This window comes from Eutrema salsugineum, unplaced genomic scaffold (genome assembly GCF_000478725.1).
Source record: "Eutrema salsugineum unplaced genomic scaffold, Eutsalg1_0 scaffold_1, whole genome shotgun sequence".
Classification (NCBI taxonomy): Eukaryota; Viridiplantae; Streptophyta; class Magnoliopsida; order Brassicales; family Brassicaceae; genus Eutrema; species Eutrema salsugineum.
The window spans coordinates 15,602,819-15,617,531 of NW_006256909.1; the positions used below are offsets into that span (position 1 = coordinate 15,602,819).

General features: G+C 34.5%; 1 non-coding gene across 1 annotated transcript; it reads left to right on the forward strand.

Moving 5' to 3' along the window:
* The first annotated feature begins 3,899 nt into the window (after nt 1–3,899).
* LOC112082464 lies at nt 3,900–4,006 on the forward strand. The gene has a single exon (XR_002897138.1). It is a non-coding gene; the product is annotated as a small nucleolar RNA R71 (small nucleolar RNA).
* Nucleotides 4,007–14,713: the final 10,707 nt, after the last annotated feature.

Consider the following 14,713-nt stretch of genomic DNA (forward strand, 5'->3'; position numbering starts at 1 on the left):
TTCTCACTTGCTCACTTTCTCAAGAACCTCACTTTTCACACTCATTTCTCTCTCACTAGGGGACTTACTTTTCATTTTCACACTCAAGTCTTGGAGTTCAAACTTTACACAGCTCTTTTTCACTTTCTTTTGTAACCTCTAGCCTCTTTTTCTTTCTTTTTAAAACATTTGAGCTCTTTGGCTTCTTTTCTTTTCCTTTCACTTAGAGGCTAGACTCTTTCTTTTCAAAACACTAGAGCTCACTTTCTTTGACTCAAAACTCCAAGACTGATTTCTTTTCTTATCTATCCCATAGTTCTCACCACTCTCCTTTTTTTCACTCATCTCTCCTTTTTCCACTCACCAACAAGTACTCCCCTACACTTAGTTTTTGCCAAATCTCTCAGCTCCTTGATGATGGAACTTAACACTCGATGAGACTTGCCCTTGTCGCTCTAAACCAAACACTTTCTGCTAAGTTTAATCCAAGGTGGCCTTTCAATCACACACAGACATTTGGCTTGAAGGAAGGATGGGTTTAGGGTGATGAAAACTGATCCATATGCGGATTCAGCTACTTGAGCTAAGGAAGAGGGAGGTAAAAACATGATTCTAGCTCAAGTATGTATATCGGTATCCACAAGCTTATTCAGACAATACACCACATGATAGTTTCAAGTCAAGTTCAAGGTTTTCACTTATTAGAGTTGAGTTCAATTCAAACTTGCTTCTCAGATTCAAATCATTTCAAGCCTTGCAAGCACATAAATCATTCACAAGCATATTTAATCCAAATTCTCAAAGTGATTTACTCTCAAGGAAAAAACTATCATTACTCCCCTGCACAATGCAACCTATATGATGCAACTAGACTCAATCCTAAAAGTGTGAATGCAATTACATGATCATTTTTTGTGTTAGAATTTTCAAATTTTTTCAATTGTTTTGGTTTTTATATGCACTTAGATGAAGACTCAAGATGCAAATCAAAATAAGAACAAGAGAAAACATGATTAGTAAACACAAAACCCCTCCCCCCACACTTAAATAACATAGTCCCTTGTGTTATAAAAGCATAAAAGAGGAGTGAAAAGCAAAAGCAAGAAAGATGCAAAATGAGAAATAAAGAACTAGATGCATATGTACAAGGAGTTTGGAGTGTTACCAGATTTGTTTTTGATGGAAGGGAGTAGTGGAATTGTGCATCTCAGGAGGCTAAACATCACTGAAAGTGTCCTAGTTTTGATGCTGCTCCTTGCACTGATCTGAACGTGCTTGTAGTGAGGGCTGGAGCTCGTTTTTGTGCATTGTTCCTCTTGCCACGCCATGTTGCCACGCCCTGGAAGCTCCTTTGTACAACCCATGGCATTCTTTTTTTTCTGGGCTTGGCATTCGTCTTGTTCCTCCTTTAACACATTGCCACAACTTGGATGTGACCGTGGCAAACAAACCATGGCAAAAGCCGAATGACTTTGTGTTCAAAATTTAACTTGCCCCGGTGAAATTCTGGGCGTGGCAATCTCCCCATGGCAATCACTGAATGATGGAATCCAAGGAAAAAGCATTATGCCACGCCTAGATCAAGCAGTGATTCATGGCCATGGCAAACTGTTGACTTAGCCAAATTTTGCATTTCCTTGCGTTTTGTCCACCATTCCTTGAGCCCAAACAACATGAAGTCATCTGTAACCTGAACACACTCCACAAGACACATCAAAACATCCTAAAAACAGCAAAAGGAAGCATTAAAAAGAATATTTACAAAGGATAAGCTTGGGGGTGTCTCCCAAAAGCACTTTGTTTAAAGTCACTAAGTTTGACTTGATAAACCTTTTTTTAGTTGGGGTGAGATTGAGTACTGATCCTCTTTAGCAATTCAATGGTTCTGAGCATGAAAGATGAGCATTGCTGCCTTTGATCACCATTAGACCATTTTCCTTGAGGTCCCATCTTGAGGCCTTTGCCCACCAGCTCCTGAAGACCATCTGGGTCCTTATTAATGATTGCTTTTGTGAGCTCTGCCCTGACCTCAGCAAACAGTCCTGATTTCCCATTGCAATCCAGCTTATACTTCAGAGAACCATTATCATCAGCCCAAGGAGTGAGATCAAAGTCTTGAGAAGAAGGGTCAGGTTCAGTGCTCTTGTCTTTTGATGCTGAGTCATCACTCTTGGTGTTCATCATCTTTAGATCATCAAGTGTAGGAGACCATGAGAGCAAGATGTCTTCTTATCTGATCAAATGCACTTCATTCCCATCCTTATAGACAGAGTTGTGGTGAGGTTCTTTCTCCTTTTCCACAGCTGAAATAGATTGGGAGCCACTTAGAATTCCAGCAGTGCCCACATACTTCATCTCAAGTACTTTAGGTGGTTCTATCTCTTGAACAACTGATCCACAGAATTCAGCTAAAGGAGGTTGAACAGGGCAAGAGACATCCTTATCCACCTTTGTAAGCACCACTGTTTGAGTATCAAAGTCAATCATTGCACCAGTGGTGTTGAGAAATGCAGTTCCAAGCAATAGGGGGAGTTCTTTGGTCTTCTTCATCTTCATGATGACAAAATCAGTGGGGATTACACATTCACCAACTTGAAGTGGATAGTCTTCTAAAAATCCATATGGTTTCTTGGAGTAAAAATCACCAAAGGTGATAGAAGAAGGGTAGGACGTTATAGACTTGACCTTTAGCCTCTCCATCATGTCCTTAGACATTATGCTAACAGATCCTGAGTCACACAAAGCATTCTCCACTTTAAAGTTGCCAAGAGTGCAAGAGATGATGAACTTCCCTGGGTTGCCTAGCTTTGGGAGGGAGGTGGGCTTCATCTGAGTTGATTCAGAGGTGGAGGCACTATCTGTTGGCTTTGCTTGATCAGTTGGCAGCTCTTTTGTTGCAATAGACCCTGAAGCATTCCCTTGTTGAACATAACAAACTGAACAGGCTGCCCCCACACTTTCTTTCTCAATGTCCTCATTGAGTTCATGTAGGAAGCCCATGAATTCATCTATAATGGCGTCCTCATCCACATGAATGTGTGCATTCTCATTAGAAACTTGACCATAAATAAGGTCTTCAATCTCTTGCACAGCAGCTGAATGGTCATCATTGGAGTAGATGGCATTGCAATAATCTTTTGGGTTTTGAACAGTTTTACCAGAAAGAGAGCCTTGAGGTTCAGAAATGCAGATGCCCTTGTTCTTTTGAAGAGCCTTTAGTTCAGCGCCTAGTATCTCCAGGTTGGATTCTATCTTTTGTTGTCCTAGTAAGAGCTGTTGGAGAACACCATTGAAATCAGGACCATGTTGAACTAGTGGCTGACCAAAACCTGGAGGAGGGGCCTTTGGCTGTAAGCTGACATGATTTGTGAAGCTATTCTCTTGATTCTGAACCGATGGTTGCTGAAAACCCTGTTGACGTTGGAAGTTACCTTGGTACTGATTCTTTTGAACAAAGCTTTGAGGAGGGAAGACTTGGTCTTGGGGGTTGGCCACATTGTTGCTCCTATAGGACAAGTTCTGGTGTTTGTTGAAGTTGTTATACCCATTGAACTTGTTCTGATTCCCTATGAAGTGCAACTCCTCTTGAGTGAGACTCTCTTCATTAATATTTGTAAAGCATCCCTTCCCTTCACTCACATAGTTTATAGGTTGCTGAGTGGTCATTACCAGCTTTGCAAACTTGACTTTCAACTCCTCTAGAACCTTTTCCAGCTCTTGTTGTTTACTAGAACCTTCTCCTCTATAGCTTCTATCATAATCTTCCCCATAAGTGTCTTGGCTCATGGCTAAGTTCTCAACAAGTTCCATAGCTGCATTGATTTCTTTTGCCAAGAAATTTCCATTTGATGCTGTGTCCAACTGAATCCTGATATTGGGAACAGCCCCTTTACAAGGTGCTAAGGAGAGAGGCTTCTGAAAAGCCATGATGTGGACACTGATTTGTGTAGCTTCTAAACCTGTCCCAAGCTTCTCAAAAGGTCTCATTTGAATGCTGAGTGAAGCTTGAAATCTGGTTTCTTAGCTTGGCTGTTCTAGAAGTGGAGAAGAACTTGGAGAGAAATGCTTGCTTGCATTGTTCCCAAGTGTGGATTGAACCTGGAGGTAGATTCTTCTCCCACTGATGAGCTTTGTCTCCCAAGCTAAAAGGAAACAGGCTTAACTTAAAACCATCTTCAGAGACTCCATTTATCTTAGTTAAGTTGCACACCCTATCAAACTGCTCTATATGATCAAGAGGATTTTCCATAGGGAGTCCATGAAATTTAGAGTTTTAAACCATGGTGAGGAGTGATGCCTTAACCTCAAAGTTGTTGGCTTCAACCGGTGGAACTTGAATTCCTGCACGATGATGATGTGCATTGGCCTGGTTATTCTCTCCAACATAGACTGGTTGTGGCTGAAGACGTCTGGGTTGGTTTGGGTGGGGCTGTGGTGGATTAACCTGAGGTCGGTCTTAGTTCTCGTTACCATGAGCTTGTCCCTGATGGACCTGAGCTTGTTGAACCTGAATTCCAATCCCATTACCAGCTCTTTGACCGTGATCAGCTTCTTGAGCCTGATGCTCATTCCCAACTTGCTGATCCATTCCTAACCTTTCCAAGTGAACAGCTCTTTCTCTTTGTCTTCTTGCTTGGCTTCTTGTGATCATAAACCTGAAAACAAAAACAGAACTTGAAAGGTGATCAGTAAAACAAAAGAAACTTGATCTCAAAAACTATATCAGAAACTAATGCTAACAATCCCCACACAATATGACAACGGCGCCAATTGATAACTAAGAATTTTTTAGGCTCTTAGAAGGGTTATCAATCCCTTTTTTGTTGTAGCATAAAGGGTATCAATCCAAATGTGTGGTAGTTAGGCACTAGTTTATGTGACAAGTTCTTAAGTCAAGTGAAATAAGAAAGGTTTTTGGTGAACAAAGTAACAAAGAAGCAATAACAAGCAAGCAATGCAATAATAAATGAACTAAACAAAGCAAGCTAAACAAGAAAGAAGATGATTAAGCAAATGATAAAAGATAAACCTCTAGATGTGATCATTGATTAGGGTGCTTTCAATGTTGATCCATGATGCTAAGAACATGATGCAATACTTGTTACTCTTTAGTCTAGACTTCAAAGATAGATTAATCCACTCTCATGACAGAAATCTCTTGGCAAATCACTTGATCAAATCTAACAACCATTAGATATAACCAAGTAATTAACAAGCATAATGTACCAAGCCCAATAAGTGACCAAGCAGTCTCTACAAAGAAAGACTGAATCTTATACAGAAAAACATAGCAAGCAATCACATGATCTCAACTTAAAACTCTAATCTAGACTAATCCTCTCATGAAGGTATTAATCTCTACAATAATCTACTTTCAAACCAAATTTCTATTTGTGAAATATGAACTAATGAGCATTAAAAAAACAGTTCTAATATATCATTTATGCATTAAACTATCATTCTCATGATAAAAATGCATAAACCCTTAGCTTAGCTCTTTCAGGCATTTCATCAAACACATTGTGGGTGGAGAAATGCCTAAGGTCTAGATCAGAGTGATGTCCAAAGATCTAGCATTATGAGCAGCTAACTAAGGAAATAAAATGAAAATCTAGAACCTAAACATCATAAATCAAGCATCAAAGCACCTTGATCTACACACCTAAAAGCTTAAATGAAGACTACTCACTAATCATGCTTAAGACACCTAATCTTTTGTAAGAGATGATGTTAAACATGATTAGGAGCAAAGATAAGAAGATGAGATGATAAAAAACAGCTTTAGGTTGATTCAATCCTCTAGATATCTCTTAACAAACTTGTTTTTGACTAAAAAGGTAAAGAAAATTAGAGAGAAACTAAGATAGAAGATAAGATTCCTAGGGTTTTTCTCTAAAAACATATATATACTAAGTCTTAATGGGCCGGGTTAGCCCAGTAAAAACTGGGTCCTGACCCGGCTTTGATGGATAGTGGTGTGGTTTTCCACGGTCAGATGATGCTTGGCTAGACCGTGGCAAACTGACAGTGTCAAAGTTCTAGGACAGATTCTTCATGATCAAGGTTGCCATGGTTTGAATTAAACCATGTCTAGTGGCCGTGTCTCTTCTTTTCTGAATTTGGGTGATGAACTTCTTATATTGCCACGGTCTTGTGTCATCCCGTGTCAATATGGTCGTGTCAAGGCGTGGACATTCGGTGATTGCCACGGCCTGATGTTTGGCTGTGGCATTATGGGCGTGTCAAAGATCTTCATTGCTTGTCATGGTCAGGTTCAAGATCTCTAACTTTTATGAAGATCCTGTAAACCAGATCGGAGGGGAAGGCTTCCCGATAACGACGTCTTTGAGGTATATTGGATTTTTCCGGAATGAGTGCGAGACATGTTTGTCTTCCGGTGGCCATATCTTTCGTCTCAGTGCTCCAAATGTCTTGATTCTAACTGGTCTGGAATTTAGACTCAATTATCTTGATCTTTGCTGAAGACCCCGGAAGCTGAATCGGCCGGAAAGATCTTCTAGAAACGCGATTTCTGAGATGTATATGCACCCGAGAGTTTTAGCCGAGAAGTTTAAGCGACCAGTACGTGTTTTGGCCGAGAATCCTACCCGCGGTATTGATTTTAGCCGAGAATCTCCGACCATCAGTACAGTCTTTTGCCGAGAAGCTCCATAATGCCCTTTTTCACCATTTTTGATCATTTCAAGTCCATTTCTTCATCTGGTTCACATTCTCCACTCCAAATAGGCTCTATAAGCACCTGTTTAACACTCCAAACCATGCAAAACTCTCTTGGACCTAATGCAATCTCCTAAGTCCTAAAACAATGTCTAAAGACCTAAAATGTATGCAAATGAGACATGATTTGGACTTAAATATGTACACTAAATGATGCAATTTATTAATATATCAACTCTTGATTCTGTTGTAACACTAAAATCGCTTGCTCTACTTGTTTGGTAGCTCTATCTAACAACAGCTGTAGACTCTCTACCTTTGCCCATAGATCAGAGCATTCGGTTTTAAGAGTAGAAAGCTTCGAGACATCTTCTTGAGAAACCGATAACTTAGACTCCAAATCTTTTACAGAAGATTCCAAACCCGAGCATTCCTTTTCTAACACAACTACACGTTCATCGTATTCTTAACACTCTGAGTTCTCATCAGCATGATTAATATCTATGGTGGAATGAATATCATTGCCTTTTTCTGCGTCTGATTTGACGCTCGAAACATTCTCTGCGGAACCACTTTCAGGTTCTTTTTCATCATCGTTGTTGCTCTGAAGACTTGAGTTTATCGGTAGGATTTGTTTAATAGACCCTTTCTTGATTTATTGTCTTTTATTGGAGCTGCAAATTGTCAAGACATCAGAAGATTTTTTTCTTGACATAATCATAATGTAACTAAAATGGGAATTGAATTTGAAAGGAAATTTAGCTGCAAAGAAGCTCAAATCCAACATTTTTCATCTGATTTCTAACTAAAATCAACATTTTAGTTCTCGGAATCCTATCCTACTCATCTTGCAGAAAAATGAATCTAAATGAAGATCACCATAACCAAATTCACATCTATGACCATTCACCCAAACTCAAACTAGAGGAACAGAACAATTCTGTAACATCCCTATTCCAACTTCCTAGAAAACCGGAGAATCGGACATGTTAAGACCATAATCCCTCGGTGAGCTTCAGGTCTGCCAGGTTCGAAAATGTCCAGATAACAAGCAACAACATAGACATAGCTGATCTACCTAAAAATAAAACAAAAAAAAAGAGGGATGAGTAATTTGGGATTACTCAGCGAGAATGAGCCTTAAGAAGACCCACAACACCATCTAACAAACATGAATATAGCAGAGAGCCTAATCCTAAAACAAGTTTGCAAATAAGGGTAACCCTATAAGCAACTACCAAATAGCAGAAGAGCTTTGACCCATTGAGGGGAACATCACTGTTTCATCAACAACGTCACTCTACCCACCAATCACCACAAAAAGAATCACCCAATCAACACAGAAATGGATCTCACTAAGCCAAGCCACTCCGCCTCCAGTCACCATAGAAAGGGATCTTATGTCATCATAGACATGGCACAGACGTCACCACAGACAGGCCTCAGATCACACAGACAACATTGAGAGGATTGGCGTACCTCCCCTACCGTTGGGCTAGTGCCACGGTCACACTGACGGTACTAACTCAGCAAACAACACCAACAGATCACAACAGATAAATCGGCGACCTAACAATTCTATATCACAAACAGGATAGATCCAGATCAAACACAAACAATCCATATTTTAGGGTTCCATAAATTTAGATTCATATTCAGGTTCATTATTTAACATTCCACCAGCAACCAGCAATCATCAACACACAATCAACAGAGATCCAAGTCTTAACAATCTAAAACCCTAGCAAGCAGATCTATTACTTGGTTTAAGAGAAGTCTAACTAGACATGAGTGAGAAGCTTTGGCTGGGAGGTGGGAGAGGCTGGCTGCGGCAAGGAGAGAGGAAGAGAAAGTGAGAGAGAGGGAATCAAAGCAAGGATGAGGTGAGAAGAAACAGAAACGCAGGAGAGAGAGAGAGAGGGAGAGACTCGGCGCAGGGAAGGAGAAGGAGATGAAAAAGGAGGCTAGTGTTTCTCTGATTTAGGTTTAGGGTGTTAATGGGGGTTTTAGGGAGTTAATTGGGTATTTATACTTAGGATTAGTTTAATTGGGCTGGGTTTAAGGGCTTCACAAGAGATTAAAAAGAGATTAGAAATGGGCTTACTAGAAGAGATAATCTAATTTTAAATGAACCGAGAATACTAACAACTGACATTAGGAGGTCAGGTTGTTACAAATTCAAAATGCAAAACATAAACCAAAAAAATTTCAAAACTGGGAACCAGAGATAAGATTAATGGTAAGAAAAACCACATCACGCAAGGTATCTAAGAGCAGAAACATCAAACTCAAAAATGTCAAGTTCATAGACATCCGACAAAATGGTTATGTCTTTTCATAGAATTAGGAATTAGCACCTAATTCTCAATCAACAAAAAAAATATGAATATGGAAACACTCACTTGAAACAGGAAGTAATCGACGCGAAAGGATATAGAAAAATCGACGCGAAGGGATCTGGTGAAACAATCGTTGGCCAAAAAAAAAATCATCGGCTAATTTTTTGAGGAGGAAAAGTCGAGCAGAAGAGAGAGGTTTAAAAAAAAATCTTTCTGCCCAATAACAATAGGACATGTGGTCCTAAGAACCCATTTTAAAGTCCTTAATTATTTAAGGACCAGTTTAAATAATATTGAGTTTTTTTTAATTTTTTTTATATACTTTTGCCTATGAACCCGGCCAACATCCCCGGTTGAAGATAGTCTTAGAGGCTTAAAGCAATTTTGAATATGTGATCTTTATTATTGTTTCAATACGAATACAAGTAGCAACAATGAAAGTCAATAATAAAAAAAATAAAAAAACAACTTATTTCTCTCTCCAAAGTTTTATATAGTAACAGATTCACCCAAACTTTCGACTTTGACCTATATCCTCATAGTTTGAAAGTTAAAAATGTATTTCCCCACAATTTGAAAGTTCCAAACATATTTACACACCAACCAAAATTACAAACTAAAATCCACATATATAATGGTTAATTTCGGTTTACTATTTATCAAAACAACCTAACCAATTAGAAAACAAAACTAAACCATTATATAACTCAATTGAAACGGGTAAACCAAAAATTACCTAAACCAGACATCTAATTCCAAACTCATATTTTTCATACGATGAACTTAATTATGAAGCTCATGGACTTCTAAAACTCCATTTATTCTCTTCCATAGTTCGATGGTTCCCTATCAAGAAGTTTGCCAAGTTCACCTAATCTTATATATAAAACTTGGCCAACTTTCTCCAGCTGCTTGCCACATCAGCACTGGAGAAAGCGCCACCTGTCCATTTAAAATCTTAATGAAATAAACAATTAATCACATTTAAAGAAAAAGCATTAAAGAACATTAATAAATATTAATATGTATAACAAATGTATTTAAATAAATAAATTCAAATTTATTTTAAATATATCAAAACTTATAAATATTATATAATATAAAACTTTTTGAAATACATCATTCCATTTCTTCTTTTCAAGTGATTTAAACTACATTTTCAAACTAAAAGTATAATTAAATTTTTATGAAAGTGAAAAAAAATTATCAGACTGAATAAGTTAAGAAATTTTAAATAATCTTATATAAAACTCTAACTAATAAAATTATAACACACAAAATATTCAATAAATGATTAAAGAGTTAAAAACATTACTAAAAAATAATAGTAAAAAAAAAGTGGATACATAAAAATGTCATACAAAGTTTTTTAGTAATTTTTAAAAAGATGTAATCAATAAAATATATATAACCAAAAAAAATCAAAATGGTAAATTTTTCTATGAGCTATTACGTTTTTATATAAAAATTAAAATAGTAGATCTTTAGTCTCTCATTACCGTATGAAAAAAATTGGATTATTTGGTACAACCGGTGTGAAAGAGATTACAAATAATTTATCATCTAGAAGAAATCGGAAAATATAAATATTTTAAACGAAAAAACATTGATGGTAAAAATAAAATTCAATACAAATCTTATATATAAAAGACAATCAACTCTCTCCAAATGAGTGACACATCAGCAATGGAGAGAGTGACCTGTGGCACATCCAAAAATTGATAAAATAAATAATTAATTAAATTTAAAGCAAAACACATTAAAAACATAAATAAAGATTAATATATATATATATATATATATATACATTAGAATACAATTCAAATTTAATTTAAATATAGAAAAACTTATAAATTATATAATACAAGATTTTTTAGATGCACTATTCTATTTTCTTCTTTCAAGTGATTTAATTTTTTTTTCAAACTAAAAATATACTAAATTTTAATGCAAATAAAAAAAATTAAGACTGAATAAATTACGAAGTTTCAAGTATTCTTATATAAAACTTCAACTAATAAATTAAAAAACACAAAAAATATTTAATAAATGATTAAAGAGATAACAATTATTAAAAAAAAATAGTATAAAGAAAGATGTGCACGTAAAAATATCATACATAAATTTAAATTAAAAAAATGGAATCAATAAAATATATATAACTAAAAAATTCAAAATGGTAAATTGAAAAAGTTAACAAGTATTATATTAGTAAGATTTACAAGAATAAAAAGAATATGAAGATCGAAGAACAAATAAATATTCTTTTCTGATATTAAACGTATATTTATAAGCGAATTATTACGTTTTCATATAAAATTTAAAATAGTATATTTTTAATCTCTTATTATTTTGGAAGAAAAATCAGACGATTTGACACAACCGGTGTAGAAGAGATTACAAATAATTATCATTAAAAAAAATCAAGGAAAATATAAATATTTTAAACGTAAAAACATTGATAATAAATATAAAATTCAATACAAATTTTAAAAATATAGTATTTAAATATATATTAAAACAAGATCCGTGTATACCACGGGTTCTCTCCTAGTTAGATTAATACGATAATCAAACAATTCAATCTATCTTGTGACCGTACTTGTTATAATGTCATGGTCCTCATGGACTTCTCACCAAAAAAACATATAATATCAAAAATAAATACATAAATTTATTTTTGAAATAACGGCCTTCTTGTTTTATTGTGGCCTCATTGCTTGTTTTTCCAACACATAGTCATGGCTCTGTTTCAAACGTATGGTGATTTCATTACTTTTGAAAGAAAGAAAACTTTAAATAGCCTTTGACCAATTAAGTGAATAAAGTATTCAAACAAGTAGAAGGATATACTTAAAGAGTAATAAAACTTAGATATGGCACTTGTATAATCGGACACAAATGAAAAAAAAAAAATGGCGGAACCACATGTATTAAAACAGGGTTATTCACTTCCAATAAATTTTTTAAAATTAATATAATTTATTAAAGTTTAATATCAGTATCTCAATTCATATAATCAGATATATCCTTATTTGTTTCCAATAAAAAAAAATTATGACTTCATCACTGGTGCGATCATGTCAGCACTAATGCAGCAAATATATATATATATATTTATGCTGCATAACTGCGACCTAGCATTAAATGGGTATTTATCAATCGGTCCAAAAATCCATTATGTTAGAGAACAAATGCAAAAGTTGCGGTTGCACTTGCACGTCAGTCCCTGAACATTATTTATACAACACTTGACACTCTGGACTTTAACTTGCAATAATTAATGCAACAAAATAAACATTATTGACGTGTGCATAGTGATCCAACCTGATTTCACAAAGGTTCTTCATATGGAACATGCAAATCAGCAAATCGATAATTCACTGATTCATGTAACCAAAAAAGGAAAAAAAAAAAGCATGCATACACGGAAACACACAATATCATTATAGAAATTAAACCAATTCAGACCTAATTATAAAGGGTTTTTGCTAATTTTTCAAAAAGTTATTGCAGTTCTTGCTAATTACTCGTACGCAAAGATTGATCGTTAGATTCATGTCAAAAGTCAAGAACAGTCTTGATCTTGCTTCACAAATATTATCTTCTCAAGTTCAGCTTCACAGCCATGTGTAAGTGGTCCTTGGTCGATTTAATTAGTATATGGAAGCTGTATCAATCTTCACTGATATAAATAAATGTGCAACCAATTCCATATCATGTGGCATTATATTTCTTAGTTTTGTTTATATAATTATATCATTTTCTATATTTCTATAGAATTCATTTCCAAAGTATCTACTGAATTGTTTAGTTATTTCAGAACACATTTAAAAAAGGACTATATACAATGAACATGATCCTATATAAAAGTTATAGAAAAGAAAAAGTTCAAAAAACCCATGACATTTCGAAAACATTGTTATACCTATAACTAAGTTTATACTTTTCAAACTTATGTTATATGTGTACCTAATCAACCTCTTATATACTCCACTATCGAGATTATCAAGAAAAAAGAAAAGAAAATAAGAAGATGTTTTGAGTTTTGAGGAGCCTTGAGAGATCATCCCACCAACAACACAAACAAGAAATTGGATTACGTGCATGTACATAGATCCATTCAAAAATACTTCAAAACTATTTTTATTTTAGTATTTTTAAAATCAATTTTTCGTTATAATTATTTTGTAAACGTATTAAATGTGGCCCCTAGATCTATAAACCGTTGTCTTTTTGGTTGGACACTTGGCTAATTTGCTTTGAATTTACGGTGGCCAGCGTTTAGGGCTTTAATAAATAGATTTCAGATAATAAATGATACTCCTCGAACCAATTTTGGCAGAGACTAATAGGATGTCCCACTGCAGATATTCAACACATATAAGGTACAAATCATCTCCCATAAGCAAATATATTTACTAATTTCAACTGTCTTTTTAATTAGTTTGAGAGTCTTCTATTTCTTTCAACGATATCTAACCCAAATTAGTCTGCAAGTACATTATAGGCTACAGCCGAAGAACAAACCTATTAAACGTTACCAATCTTGGAAAACATACCGTTAAAAACAAAACTGAAAATCTTGAGAAATACTTTATTTAGGCATATATATGGATAAGAAAAAAATACTTCAAACATTTTTCTCATGATTTATCTTATTAGTGACTAGTGATTAAAAATACCTTTACCAAAATTTATCCTAATATCTAAAAAAAAAATCGTCAACCAAAATAATACCTTTCTTGGATAAGTGAAAGCTATAAAGAGTTGTGAAGAGATCCTATAAAGAGTAAAAATTATAGCAACAAGATATTCAAATATGTTGTCAAAATTAATAGGAAATGCATTAATTGTAATTTCATCCAACGAATAATGCTAGTCCTTGTAAATTTCTAAGGATTTACTCTTTTTACTAGAAGTAGCTAAAAATGAAAAGATTGCAAACTTAGGTCAATGTTTTCTTTAATAGTCGGTAGAATCCGCATCAAAATCTACAATAGTCATTTATGGCAAAAACTACAACAGAATAATTTTAACTCTGACTCATATCAACAAAATGAAAATTCTGAACAGTTGAATTTGAACTAGGTAAACTTAAATTAACTATAAAATCAACTAGATTAACAAAAGACTGATGACCAGCTCTTTGTCAGTTAACCCAAGTCCCAAACAATGTCACGAAAAGCCCTAAAGTTTTATTTAATTGGCTAGGTTTCATGTCTCCTGATATTTGATACACTTAAAAATCATAAACCAAATATTTAAAATCAGAAGTTTTAGATTTGCTTTTCTCCATATAGAGAATGATAGATAAATCGGATTACGTCGAAGATTAAAAAGGTATCAAATATATATATATATATATATATGTATATACATAATATAATTCTGTGATAAATTAATTAGAAATATCGTCCATTTTAGTATGTCCACACAATTCACGAAAAATGATACTACTAGATTTTGTTTTCATAAAGTTAAATAACAATTTGCTTAGCTTAAAAAGCATTATTAGACTTTACTAGATTTATAATCCACGCGTTGCACGAAATTTATTTTTAAATAGTTAATTCATTATATTTATCTTCTTACTGTTCTTGATTTTATTAGACTCATTTTCTATCTTCATATTATCATAGTTTGTTATTTTTGTTTTTGGTCTTCTTTCTCATCTTCAACATTTATTCATCGTATTTTTTTTTAAATTCTTCTTT